This window comes from Salmo salar, chromosome 11 (assembly GCF_965601325.2).
Source record: "Salmo salar chromosome 11, fSalSal1, whole genome shotgun sequence".
Classification (NCBI taxonomy): Eukaryota; Metazoa; Chordata; class Actinopteri; order Salmoniformes; family Salmonidae; genus Salmo; species Salmo salar.
Genome location: NC_138301.1, coordinates 37,734,328 through 37,747,689, shown reverse-complemented (window position 1 = coordinate 37,747,689; position 13,362 = coordinate 37,734,328). Strand labels below are relative to the sequence as shown.

Sequence of the window (13,362 nt, the reverse complement as noted above, 5' to 3'; positions counted from 1 at the left end):
TCGGCAGCTTAGTGATGGAGCAGTTTCTGTCTGCAGCTTAGTGATGGAGCAGTTGTTTCTGTCTGCAGCTTAGTGATGGAGCAGTTGTTTCTGTCTGCAGCTTAGTGATGGAGCAGTTGTTTCTGTCTGCAGCTTAGTGATGGAGCAGTTGTTGCTGTCGTTAGCTTAGTGATGGAGCAGTTGTTTCTGTCTGCAGCTTAGTGATGGAGCAGTTGTTGCTGTCTGCAGCTTAGTGTTGGAGCAGTTGTTGCTGTCTGCAGCTTAGTGATGGGAGTCAGTGATGGAGCAGTTGTTGCTGTCTGCAGCTTAGTGATGGGAGTCATAGTGATGGAGCAGTTGTTTCTGTCTGCAGCTTAGTGATGGAGCAGTTGTTTCTGTCTGCAGCTTAGTGATGGAGCAGTTGTTTCTGTCTGCAGCTTAGTGATGGAGCAGTTGTTTCTGTCGGCAGCTTAGTGATGGAGCAGTTGTTTCTGTCTGCAGCTTAGTGATGGAGCAGTTGTTTCTGTCTGCAGCTTAGTGATGGAGCAGTTGTTGCTGTCTGCAGCTTAGTGATGGAGCAGTTGTTGCTGTCTGCAGCTTAGTGATGGAGCAGTTGTTGCTGTCTGCAGCTTAGTGATGGAGCAGTTGTTGCTGTCTGCAGCTTAATGATGGAGCAGTTGTTGCTGTCTGTAGCTTAGTGATGGAGCAGTTTTTGCTGTCTGTAGCTTAGTGATGGAGCAGTTGTTGCTGTCTGCAGCTTAGTGATGGGAGTCATAGTGATGGAGCAGTTGTTGCTGTCTGCAGCTTAGTGATGGGAGTCATAGTGATGGAGCAGTTGTTTCTGTCTGCAGCTTAGTGATGGAGCAGTTGTTTCTGTCTGCAGCTTAGTGATGGAGCAGTTGTTGCTGTCTGCAGCTTAGTGATGGAGCAGTTGTTGCTGTCTGCAGCTTAGTGATGGAGCAGTTGTTGCTGTCTGCAGCTTAGTGATGGAGCAGTTGTTGCTGTCGGCAGCTTTGTGATGGAGCAGTTGTTGCTGTCTGCAGCTTTGTGATGGAGCAGTTGTTTCTGTCTGAAGCTTAGTGATGGAGCAGTTGTTGCTGTCGGCAGCTTAGTGATTGAGCAGTTGTTTCTGTCTGCAGCTTAGTGATGGAGCAGTTGTTGCTGTCTGCAGCTTAGTGATGGGAGTCATAGTGATGGAGCAGTTGTTGCTGTCTGCAGCTTAGTGATGGGAGTCATAGTGATGGAGCAGTTGTTGCTGTCTGCAGCTTAGTGATGGGAGTCATAGTGATGGAGCAGTTGTTGCTGTCTGCAGCTTAGTGATGGGAGTCAGTGATGGAGCAGTTGTTGCTGTCTGCAGCTTAGTGATGGGAGTCATAGTGATGGAGCAGTTGTTGCTGTCTGCAGCTTAGTGATGGAGCAGTTGTTTCTGTCTGCAGCTTAGTGATGGAGCAGTTGTTTCTGTCTGCAGCTTAGTGATGGAGCAGTTGTTTCTGTCGGCAGCTTAGTGATGGAGCAGTTGTTTCTGTCTGCAGCTTAGTGATGGAGCAGTTGTTGCTGTCTGTAGCTTAGTGATGGAGCAGTTTTTGCTGTCTGTAGCTTAGTGATGGAGCAGTTGTTGCTGTCTGCAGCTTAGTGATGGGAGTCATAGTGATGGAGCAGTTGTTGCTGTCTGCAGCTTAGTGATGGGAGTCATAGTGATGGAGCAGTTGTTGCTGTCTGCAGCTTAGTGATGGGAGTCATAGTGATGGAGCAGTTGTTGCTGTCTGCAGCTTAGTGATGGGAGTCATAGTGATGGTGCAGTTGTTGCTGTCTGCAGCTTAGTGATGGGAGTCATAGTGATGGGAAGAGAAGGTTGTTGAGGAGGTCAATTCAGGTCAATAACTCCTTATTTCTATAATAAGGACCAATGGTACGTTGTGGCCACCCCAAAGAATGTACAACAAAAAAATCAAATATATCTATCATTGTGTACAATGTGATGTCTTAGCATATGTAATACATGTCAGTACATGGTTAAGGTCGTTGATAGGAGTGTTAGGGGTTATCCAGGGTTATCAGAGGTTTTCAGACCTCAAGTAGTCATTTTTGCAACAGAAGGCATGGGACATGTACTCATCTCTAATAATGTTCAGTAAACTTTGGTTTTGGAGTGGGAGTGAGACAGTGAGTCTTCTACAGTAATCCTACAGAGTGCTAACAACATGCTCCCAGTGTGAAATTCAATTGAACATGATTTCCCAAATGGTTCTCTTTTCACTATGAAGTGCACTACTTTTGACACAAGTCCTATGGGCCCACTATATAGGGAATAGGATGCCATTTGGGAAAACTCTGCTGACATTTCTCCTCCGCTCTGACACACACAGATGTTCCGGTCGCCTCCCAAACCACACGTCTCAGATTAACACCGATTGCTGCACGCGGGTGGAATATACTCCCCTGAAATTGGAACATTTAACTGATTTCATCTCCTAGCTGGTGTCTTCTCAGTGTAGCCTGATCATTTGTCCTGGAGTGGAAAATAGCTCCAGATAAAATATTTAGCCTGCATCAGCCCCTGATCAGCCTGTGATAAGCCCCATGGTTCTCACTGATTGTGTGTGTGTGTGTGTGTGTGTGTGTGTGTGTGTGTGTGTGTGTGTGTGTGTGTGTGTGTGTGTGTGTGTGTGTGTGTGTGTGTGTGTGTGTGTGTGTGTGTGTGTGTGTGATTAGCCTCATGTTTCAGTGATTGAGTGAGCCCGGTTACTCCTCCCACTCCCTCGCATGGCTAATGAGCTGTTTGCATGCCGAGGTTACTGATTGGATGAGCATGCATATTATATGAATAGGGATTGGACCAGGCCGAAAGGGAATGAGGACCCGCTGGCAAAGTGAGAGATGAAATGCTTCAACCTCCATTCTGTCTGTGGGTGGGATGGAGAGGGGGAGGGAAAGGGGGATGGAGTGGTAGGTATACAGTTGGATTCACTTCACATGGCTTCACTGAGTTTAATCTGTCAGAAAGACATGGGGAGAGATGGATTCTCATCCATCATATAAAGATGAAAGGATGGACAAATATAGAGGGATGGATAGAGGATGAAGGGAGGGATGAAGGGATGGATAGAGGATGAAGGGATGGATAGGATGGATAGAGGGAGGATAGCGGATGAAGGGATGGATAGAGGGACGATAGGGGATGAAGGGATGGATAGAGGATGAAGGGATGGATAGAGGATGAAGGGATGGATAGCGGATAGAGGGATGGATAGAGGGATGATAGAGGGATGAATCGATGGATACCGGATGAAGGGATAGATAGAGATGGATGAAGGGATAGATAGAGATGGATGAAAGGATAGATAGAGATGGATAGAGGGATGAATCGATGGATACCGGATGAAGGGATAGATGGAGATGGATGAAGGGATAGATAGAGATGGAGGAAGGGATAGATGGAGATGGAGGAAGGGATAGAGATGGATGAAGGGATAGAGGATGAAGGGAGGGATAGAGGAGGGATAGTTGTCTACATCTAGTCTCTGGGTCCTGTCTGGATAATGAAACAACATGTAGCCTTAGCCTCTGGGTCCTGTCTGGATAATGAAACTACATGTATCCCCAGCCTCTGGGTCCTGTCTGGATAATGAAACTACCTGTAGCCTCAGCCTCTGGGTCCTGTCTGGATAATGAAACTACCTGTATCCCCAGCCTCTGGGTCCTGTCTGGATAATGAAACTACATGTAGCCTCAGCCTCTGGGTCCTGTCTGCGTAATGAAAATACATGTATTCACAGCCTCTGGGTCCTGTCTGGATAATGAAACTGCATGTATCCCCAGCCTCTGGGTCCTGTCTGGATAATGAAACTGCATGTATCCCCAGCCTCTGGGTCCTGTCTGAGCCTGTAATCGAACCCACAAATGCTGACGCTCCAGATACTCAACTAGTCTAAAGACCAGTTTTATTGCTTCTTTAATCAGCATGACAGTTTTCAGCTGTGCTAACATAATTGCAAAAGGGTTTTCTAATGCTCAATTAGCCTTTTAAAATGATAAACTTGGATTAGCTAACACAACGTGCCTTTGGAACACAGGAGTGATGGTTGCTAATAATGGCCTCTGTACGCCTATGTAGATATTCCATTACAAATCTGCCGTTTCCAGCTACAATAGCGATTTACAACATTAACAATGTCTACACTGTATTTCTGATCAATTTGGTGTTATTTTAATGGACATTTTTTACAATTTTCTTTCAAAAACAAGGACATTTCTAAGTGACCCCAAACCTTTGAACGGTAGTGTACATATTATATTTGAGATTGTTCAAAGTAGCCACCCTTTGCCTTATTGACAGCTTTGCACACTCTTGGCATTCTCTAAACCAGCTTCATGAGGTACTCACCTGGAATGCATTTCAATTAACAGGTGTGCCTTGTTAAAAGCTAATTTGTGGAATTTCTTTCCTTCTTAACCTCTTTGGGGTATGTGGGACGCTCCAACTTTTATATCCCATTTTAAAGATACACTTATCGTTAATCCAACCACGTACGATTTCAAAAAGGCTTTACAGTGAAAGCATAACATTAGATTATGTTAGGACAGCGCCGAGACAAGAAAAACCACACAGCCATTTTCCAAGCAAGGAGAGGCGTCACCAAAACCAGAAATACAGCTAAAATGAATCACTAACCTTTGACGATCTTCATCAGATGACACTCCCAGGACTCAATGTTACACAATACATGTATGTTTTGTTCGATAAAGTTCATATTTATATCCAAAAACCCCATTTTACATTGGCGCGTGATGTTTAGAAAATGTTTTGCCTCCCAAAACTTCCGGTGAATGAGCACTACAATTTACTAAAATACTCATCATAAACGTTGATAAATTTACAACAGTTATTGAAAGAATTATAGATACACTTCTCCTTAATGCAACCGCTGTGTCAGATTTCAAAATAGCTTTACGACGAAAGCACATTGTTCAATATTTTGAGTACTGCGCTCAGACATCAAAGCAAGCTATACATTTACCCGCCAAGTTCTGGAGTCAACAAAACTCAGAAATAGTATTATAAATCTTCACTTACATTTGCTGATCTTCGTCGGAATGCACTCCCAGGACTTCCACAAGAAATGTTCATTTTGTTCGATAAACTCCATATTTATGTCCAAATACCTCAGTTTTGTTCACGCGTTCAGATCACTATTCCAAAGGCGTAATGTGCGAGTGCAAAACCCGAGACGAAAAGTCAAAAAGTTTCATTACCGTTCGTAGAAACATGTCAAACGATGTTTACAATCAGTCCTTAGGGTATTTTTTATCATAAATCTTCGATAATATTCCAACCGGACAATAGCGTATTCATTACAGAGGAAAAAGAAGGAACGGCGCGCCTGCGTGACTGTGCGCCTGTGTGACTGCGCAGTAAACAACTCATTGGCCTCAGGCAGTCCACTTGTTGAGTCAGCTCTTATTCTCTACCCAGTCACAGTAGAAGCATGAAACAAGGTTCTAAAGACTGTTGACATCTAGTGGAAGCCTTAGGAAGTGCAAAATGACCCCACAGACACTGTAGTTTGGATAGGCAATCACTTGAAAAACTACAACCACTTCCTGGTTGGATTTTTTTCTCAGGTTTTTGCCTGCCATATGAGTTCTGTTATACTCACAGACATCATTAAAACAGTTTTAGAAACTTCAGAGTGTTTTCAATCCAAATCTACTAATAATATGCATATCCTACCTTCTGGGCCCGAGTAGCAGGCAGTTTAATTTGAGGATGTTATTCATCTGAAATTCCGAATACTGCCCCCTGTCACCAAGACGTTTTAATGCGTTTGAGCCAATCAGTTGTGCTGTGACAAGGTAGGGTGGTATACAGAAGATAGCCCTATCTGATAAAAGACCAAGTCCATATTATGGCAAGAACAGCTCAAATAAGCAAAGAGAAACGACAGTCCATCATTACTTGAAGACATGAAGGTCAGTCAATCTGTACAATTTCAAGAACTTTGAAAGTTTCTTCAAGTGCAGTCGCAAACACCATCAAGCACTGTGATGAAACTGGTTCTCATGAGGACCGCCACAGGAAAGGAAGACCCAGAGTTACCTCTGCTGCAGAGGATAAGTTCATTAGAGTTAACTGCATCTAGATTGCAGCCCAAATAAATGCTTCATACAGTTCAAGTAACAGAAACATCTCAACATCAACTGTTCAGAGGAGACTGCGTGAATCAGGCCTTCATGGTCAAATTGCTGCAAAGAAACTACTACTAAAGGACACCAATAAGAAGAGACTTGCTTGGGCCTAGAAACACCAGCAATGGACATTAGACCGGTGGAAATCTGTCCTTTGGTCTGATGAGTCCAAATGTGCGATTTTTGGTTCCAACCGCTGTGTCTTTGTGCGTCGCAGAGTAGGTGAACGGATGATCGCCATATGTGTGGTTCCCACCGTGAAGCATGGAGGAGGAGGTGTTATGGTGTGGGGTGCTTTGCTGGTGACACTGTCAGTGATTTATTTAGAATTCAAGGCACACTTAACCTGCATGGCTACCACAGCATTCTGCAGCGATACTCCATCCCATCTGGTTTGCGCGCAGTGGGACTATCATTTTGTTTTTCATCAGGACAATGACCCAAAACTCACCTCCAGGCTGTGTAAGGGCTATTTGACCATGGAGGAGAGTGCTGCATCAGATGATCTGGCCTCCACAATCACCTGACCTCAACCCATTTTATATGGTTTGGGATGAGTTGGACTGCAGAGTGTGCACGTCAAATACATGGATATTTGTGTGTGAAACCAACCAAGTCAAGACAGCTGGCTCTGCTCTTCCAGAACCATGACTAAATATTATGTGTATAACAAACTTCTAAACCTCCCTTCTCTGTAAAATGATTGTACTACCACTTTGCATGGGAAGCTACTGTTTAGCAGTCGGCAGCAACTGTAACGGTCGTCGTATGTAGTAGACCAAGGCGCAGCGTGTTGAGTGCTCATTTGAACTTTTATTGAACACTTAAATAACAAAACAAACGGACGCACAGTATTGCAGGCTAAACACAGCAGTGCAAAAACAACTTCCCACAAACCACAAGTGAAAAAAGGGCTACCTAAGTATGACTCCCAATCAGCAACAACGATGTATAGCTGTTCCTGATTGAGAGCCATACCAGGCCAACAAAGAAATACACAACCTAGAAAATCATAGAAATACAAAACCAGAACAATACCCAAAAACCGCTAAAACACAAAACAAACCCACCCCTCTTACATAATAACATACCCAATAAACCCCGAAACACTCTAAACAAACGCCCCCTGGCACGTCCTGACCAAACTATAATAACAAATAACCCCTTTACTGGTCAGGACGTGACAGCAACTGAACTCTATGTAGTTTGTGGGTCTTGATCTAAACTCCCAGGGTCCATACTTACGACATAGTATGTCTCTTGAGTTAAACCAGTGGTAACACGACCAAGGCATGCACAGTTTGATTTCCCGTAACAATAGTTGTTCCCCATATACCTGATCACGTCCTAATATCTTCAACAATCGTCTGTGCTCATCATTCCTTGACATTAAAGCTGCAATATGTAAATTTTTGGGCGACCTGACCAAATTCACATAGAAATCTGAGTTATAGATCTCATTTAAAGCAAGTCTAAGAAGCAGTAGACCTGTTCTATGTGCACTATTTCTATGCTTGCCGTTCTTATGTTTTGTTTTTGTGTCTTTAACCAGCTTTAAACAGCTGAAAATAAAATATTTTTTGTTATAGAAAATATATTTCAGAGGTTTAGATTGTACAATGATTCTCTACACTATACTTGCTTGTTTTGTCACAAACTGAAATTAGGCAAACTATTTGACTTTTAGCAACCAGTTCATGGCGGAGCGATTTCTGCATAGTGTACCTTACTGCATAAATCCAATCAGCTGCTAAATATGTTCCAAAAGGTCTAAGCCGGAAGTCTAATCGATGCCGTAACTATGGTCCCTGGAACTATGAACTATGTTGTTATTTTGGTCATTTGAGTACGGGTAGCTGTGGTTGTTAAGGGAGAGAGGAGGCTAGGTGCCAGCCAGGCATATTCATCTGTGCCTGGTTATCATTCCATCACTGTTGTGTATCCCCTGGTCATTCAGAGATGGAACAATGACAGTTTTCTCACACCTGGGTTGTGTTGAATTGCAAACCGTAGTAAAATGTTTTGCAAAAGGAAAAATGAATCTGTATTCAGTGTTTCCCCTAGGATTTGTTTTAACAGCAGTGGGAAAGTGTGGGTGTTTTTGCTGTTTTAAAGCTAATTTCTTGCAATTCTACACATTTTGTCATGGCTTATGTCTTGTTCTTATGCTGTCTGAGTGACTCAAACATTATAACAAAATCAGTAGAGGCACCGTGCCATGACATTGAGAATTTTAGATTCTCTCTGACTATCTAGTTTTTATTTTGATGATTGTTAGTTCTCAAAGATAATATTATTTAAATATATATAGGTCCATTATCTTTCCTACTTACTTTATATCTGGTAATAGTTGGTTTAAGTTTACACTAAAATATTTTTACCATCCCGATTTTATTTAGTTTCTTTGTATTTTTATTTTGTTTGTCATTTTCTCTCGATTGACCCTGGTTTTCAAAATCTGACTCTTTCACTGAAAGTCGACCAGTAGAAGCAGCAGTGACATGGCAGCTGTTGAGGACTTCAGTGGCCTGTCACTGCTTTTATCTTATTTCCTTTGAGTGTCACACTCCATAGACACACATGGTTTGACAGCACATACCACACATTCCTTCTGTGTGTGGTGCACCTAGACCTTAAACAACCCCTAGCACTACACATAGAAACACATGGTTTTTGGACTGGATGGTAGTTGGCGTACACACACATATCAACACACACACACACATCACACACAGTCTACAAATGTCTGCATGTCTTTGCTGCTCCACTTTCCTTGGATCTCCCTGGGATGCCATCATTCCAGCTGATCACCCTTCCTGTGTGGGGTGTATTGATCCATTCATTTCCTCCCGGTTTCCCTGAAATCATCACTAAGTGGAGACCATCCCTGACCAATGGGGATAACAGGCAGACACACACACACACTACATAAACGGGAGCTCAACACAAATCAACACACTAACACAGCTGATGGTGTCCAGACATGTGCAGCAGTGTTTTTCTTCTCCCTCTACCCTGCAGTGTTTCACATGGAATTAGTTCCAGGATAAACTTTACCTGTTGTGCTCAACTGACAGATGGAGAGAAGCAGAGGATAGCTTCACACACACACACACACACACACACACACACACACACACACACACACACACACACACACACACACAGCAGCTAGCCCCCCAGCTTTCCTGCTAACAAGAGAACATGTTAGTCATCTCCTCCAGACAAGCCTGGGAATTCACTGATTAAACTATCTCCTCGTTAAGTCATTTACCGAAACCCAAGCCTTGTGTGTGTGACGACTTCTCTCCTGTCGCCTGTTCTCTGCTGTCCTGGAAGCCCAGCCAAGCCTAACCTCCGTCAGTTAGAACATGAGGTCACACAAACACAGCAGATGAAACTCACTCTCACACAAACAAACTTGTTTGCACTTGTTGGTGTCTTAGTGTGTGGTGGGGGTGTGTTGATCTCTCAGGGGAAATAACATGATGTAGCCAATGTGTTCCTGGTCTGGTTTTTTGTTTGGGAAACATACCTCTACTCTCCTGTCTCTATCCTCTTCATGGTAAACCATGGTAATAATACTGGTAAATAACCTCATCTCCTGTCTCCATCCTCTCCATGGTAAACCATGGTAATAATACTGGTAAATAACCTAATCTCCTGTCTCTATCCTCTTCATGGTTAACCATGGTAATAATACTGGTAAATAACCTCATCTCCTGTCTCCATCCTCTCCATGGTAATAATACTGGTAAATAACCTCATCTCCTGTCTCTATCCTCTCCATGGTAATAATACTGGTAAATAACCTCATCTCCTGTCTCTATCCTCTCCATGGTAATAATACTGGTAAATAACCTCATCTCCTGTCTCTATCCTCTCCATGGTAATAATACTGGTAAATAACCTCATCTCCTGTCTCCATCTTCTTCATGGTAATAATACTGGTAAATAACCTCATCTCCTGTCTCCATCTTCTTCATGGTAAACCATGGTAATAATACTGGTAAATAACCTAATCTCCTCTTTCCATCCTCTCCATGGTAATAATACTGGTAAATAACCTCATTTCCTGTCTCTATCCTCTTCATGGTTAACCATGGTAATAATACTGGTAAATAACCTCATCTCCTGTCTCCATCCTCTTCATGGTTAACCATGGTAATAATACTGGTAAATAACCTAATCTCCTGTCTCTATCCTCTCCATGGTAATAATACTGGTAAATAACCTCATCTCCTGTCTCTATCCTCTCCGTGGTAATAATACTGGTAAATAACCTCATCTCCTGTCTCTATCCTCTCCATGGTAATAATACTGGTAAATAACCTCATCTCCTGTCTCTATCCTCTCCATGGTAATAATACTGGTAAATAACCTCATCTCCTGTCTCTATCCTCTCCATGGTAATAATACTGGTAAATAACCTCATCTCCTGTCTCCATCCTCTCCATGGTAATAATACTGGTAAATAACCTCATCTCCTGTCTCTATCCTCTCCATGGTTAACCATGGTAATAACACTGGTAAATAACCTCATCTCCTGTCTCTATCCTCTCCATGGTAATAATACTGGTAAATAACCTCATCTCCTGTCTCTATCCTCTCCATGGTAATAATACTGGTAAATAACCTCATCTCCTGTCTCCATCCTCTCCATGGTAATAATACTGGTAAATAACCTCATCTCCTGTCTCCATCCTCTCCATGGTAATAATACTGGTAAATAACCTCATCTCCTGTCTCCATCCTCTCCATGGTAATAATACTGGTAAATAACCTCATCTCCTGTCTCCATCCTCTCCATGGTAATAATACTGGTAAATAACCTCATCTCCTGTCTCTATCCTCTCCATGGTAATAACACTGGTAAATAACCTCATCTCCTGTCTCTATCCTCTCCATGGTAATAATACTGGTAAATAACCTCATCTCCTGTCTCCATCCTCTTCATGGTAATAATACTGGTAAATAACCTCATCTCCTGTCTCCATCCTCTTCATGGTAAACCATGGTAATAATACTGGTAAATAACCTAATCTCCTCTTTCCATCCTCTCCATGGTAATAATACTGGTAAATAACCTCATTTCCTGTCTCTATCCTCTTCATGGTAATAATACTGGTAAATAACCTCATCTCCTGTCTCTATCCTCTCCATGGTAATAATACTGGTAAATAACCTCATCTCCTGTCTCCATCCTCTTCATGGTTAACCATGGTAATAATACTGGTAAATAACCTCATTTCCTGTCTCTATCCTCTTCATGGTTAACCATGGTAATAATACTGGTAAATAACCTCATCTCCTGTCTCCATCCTCTCCATGGTAATAATACTGGTAAATAACCTCATCCCCTGTCTCCATCCTCTCCATGGTAATAATACTGGTAAATAACCTCATCTCATGTCTCCATTGTCTCCATGGTAAACCAAGGTAATAATACTGGTAAATAACCTCATCTCCTGTCTCTATCCTCTCCATGGTAATAATACTGGTAAATAACCTCATCTCCTGTCTCTATCCTCTCCATGGTAATAATACTGGTAAATAACCTCATCTCCTGTCTCCATCCTCTCCATGGTAATAATACTGGTAAATAACCTCATCTCCTGTCTCTATCCTCTCCATGGTAATAATACTGGTAAATAACCTCATCTCCTGTCTCCATCCTCTCCATGGTAATAATACTGGTAAATAACCTCATCTCCTGTCTCCATCCTCTCCATGGTAATAATACTGTTAAATAACCTCATCCCCTGTCTCCATCCTCTCCATGGTAATAATACTGTTAAATAACCTAATCTCCTGTCTCCATCCTCTCCATGGTAATAATACTGGTAAATAACCTCATCTCCTGTCTCTATCCTCTCCATGGTAATAATACTGGTAAATAACCTCATCTCCTGTCTCCATCCTCTCCATGGTAATAATACTGGTAAATAACCTCATCTCCTGTCTCCATCCTCTCCATGGTAATAATACTGGTAAATAACCTCATCTCCTGTCTCCATCCTCTCCATGGTAATAATACTGGTAAATAACCTCATCTCCTTTCTCTCTTGTCTCCATCCTCTTCATGGTAAACCATGGTAATAATTAAGCAATAAGGCCCGAGGTGTGGCATATGGCCAATATACCACGGCTAAGGGCTGTTCTTAGGCACGATGCAACGCAGAGTTCCTGGACACAGCCCTTAGCCGTGTTATATTGGTCGCATATAAACTGGTTATCAACATAATTTGAGCAAATATACATGTTTTATCATACCCGTTGTATACGGTCTGATATACCACGGCTGTCAGCCAATCAGAATTCAGGACTCAAACCACCCAGTTTATAATGGTAAATAACCTGTGCATGCGGGTTTTAGAGAAGTGTTTCAGAGCAGTGTTTTTTATTTTAATTTTTTTTGCTCTAACCAATGGAGCTTGAAAACCTGTCAACAATCCATGACCCTAGGAGATACATGTGGTAAAGCTTTTCAACATGTTCGAAACCAGAGCCTTCTAATTGGACTCCTGACCTAATTGGCCAATGGTAATAGTCATATGTCATCCCAGGGCACCCAGAGCCCCAGTGAGATAATGTCTTTATCTAAACATAGTGGTCAGTCCATAGAGGTAGAAAGAGGCCTCATTGCCTACTTTAAAATGGTGGAAACCTTCAATGGCAATGTCCGTGCTAAGACGGGTTGTATTCATTCAGAGCTCTCTTTCGACCTTCATGGGTCAGTCTCAGGAAGAGAGGGAGCTTAGATCCTTGTATCCTCTCCAATACAAGACTAGCCAAAACTACAATCCAGCCTTTAGCTGGGGTCAAACACTGGCCGCCTCCCTCCCTTGAGGATCCACTGCAATAATAGAACAGTATAGATGACCACATCAATGCTTTGGGAGGCAGCAGAGTTAACATTGTCTAATGCTGCATTCATTACACTAATGTTACTGGCAGGTTTTCCATATATATGTCCAGTTTCAACATTAAACCCCCCAACTGTCATCAACATTCCTTGTCAAATGCCCCCCCCCCCCCCGGCTTTGAATTGGCCTGTTGTGTAGTCTATAGCTGGAATGGGAATTGTGGAGAGTGTACGATGTGTTGTGTGTGTGTGTGTGTGTGTGTGTGTGGCTTGAATCCGCTCCTTGTCCTGCTGAATAACCTCTGGCTGGCGCTAGCTAACTTGATAGCTGT

The 13,362-nt window shown here is 42.7% G+C and overlaps 1 protein-coding gene across 9 annotated transcripts in view; it reads left to right on the top strand.

The window, feature by feature from the left end:
• LOC106562648 (aryl-hydrocarbon receptor nuclear translocator 2) overlaps nt 1-13,362 on the top strand; it is a 114,789-nt gene that overhangs the window by 30,727 nt on the left and 70,700 nt on the right. The window lies entirely within an intron of this gene.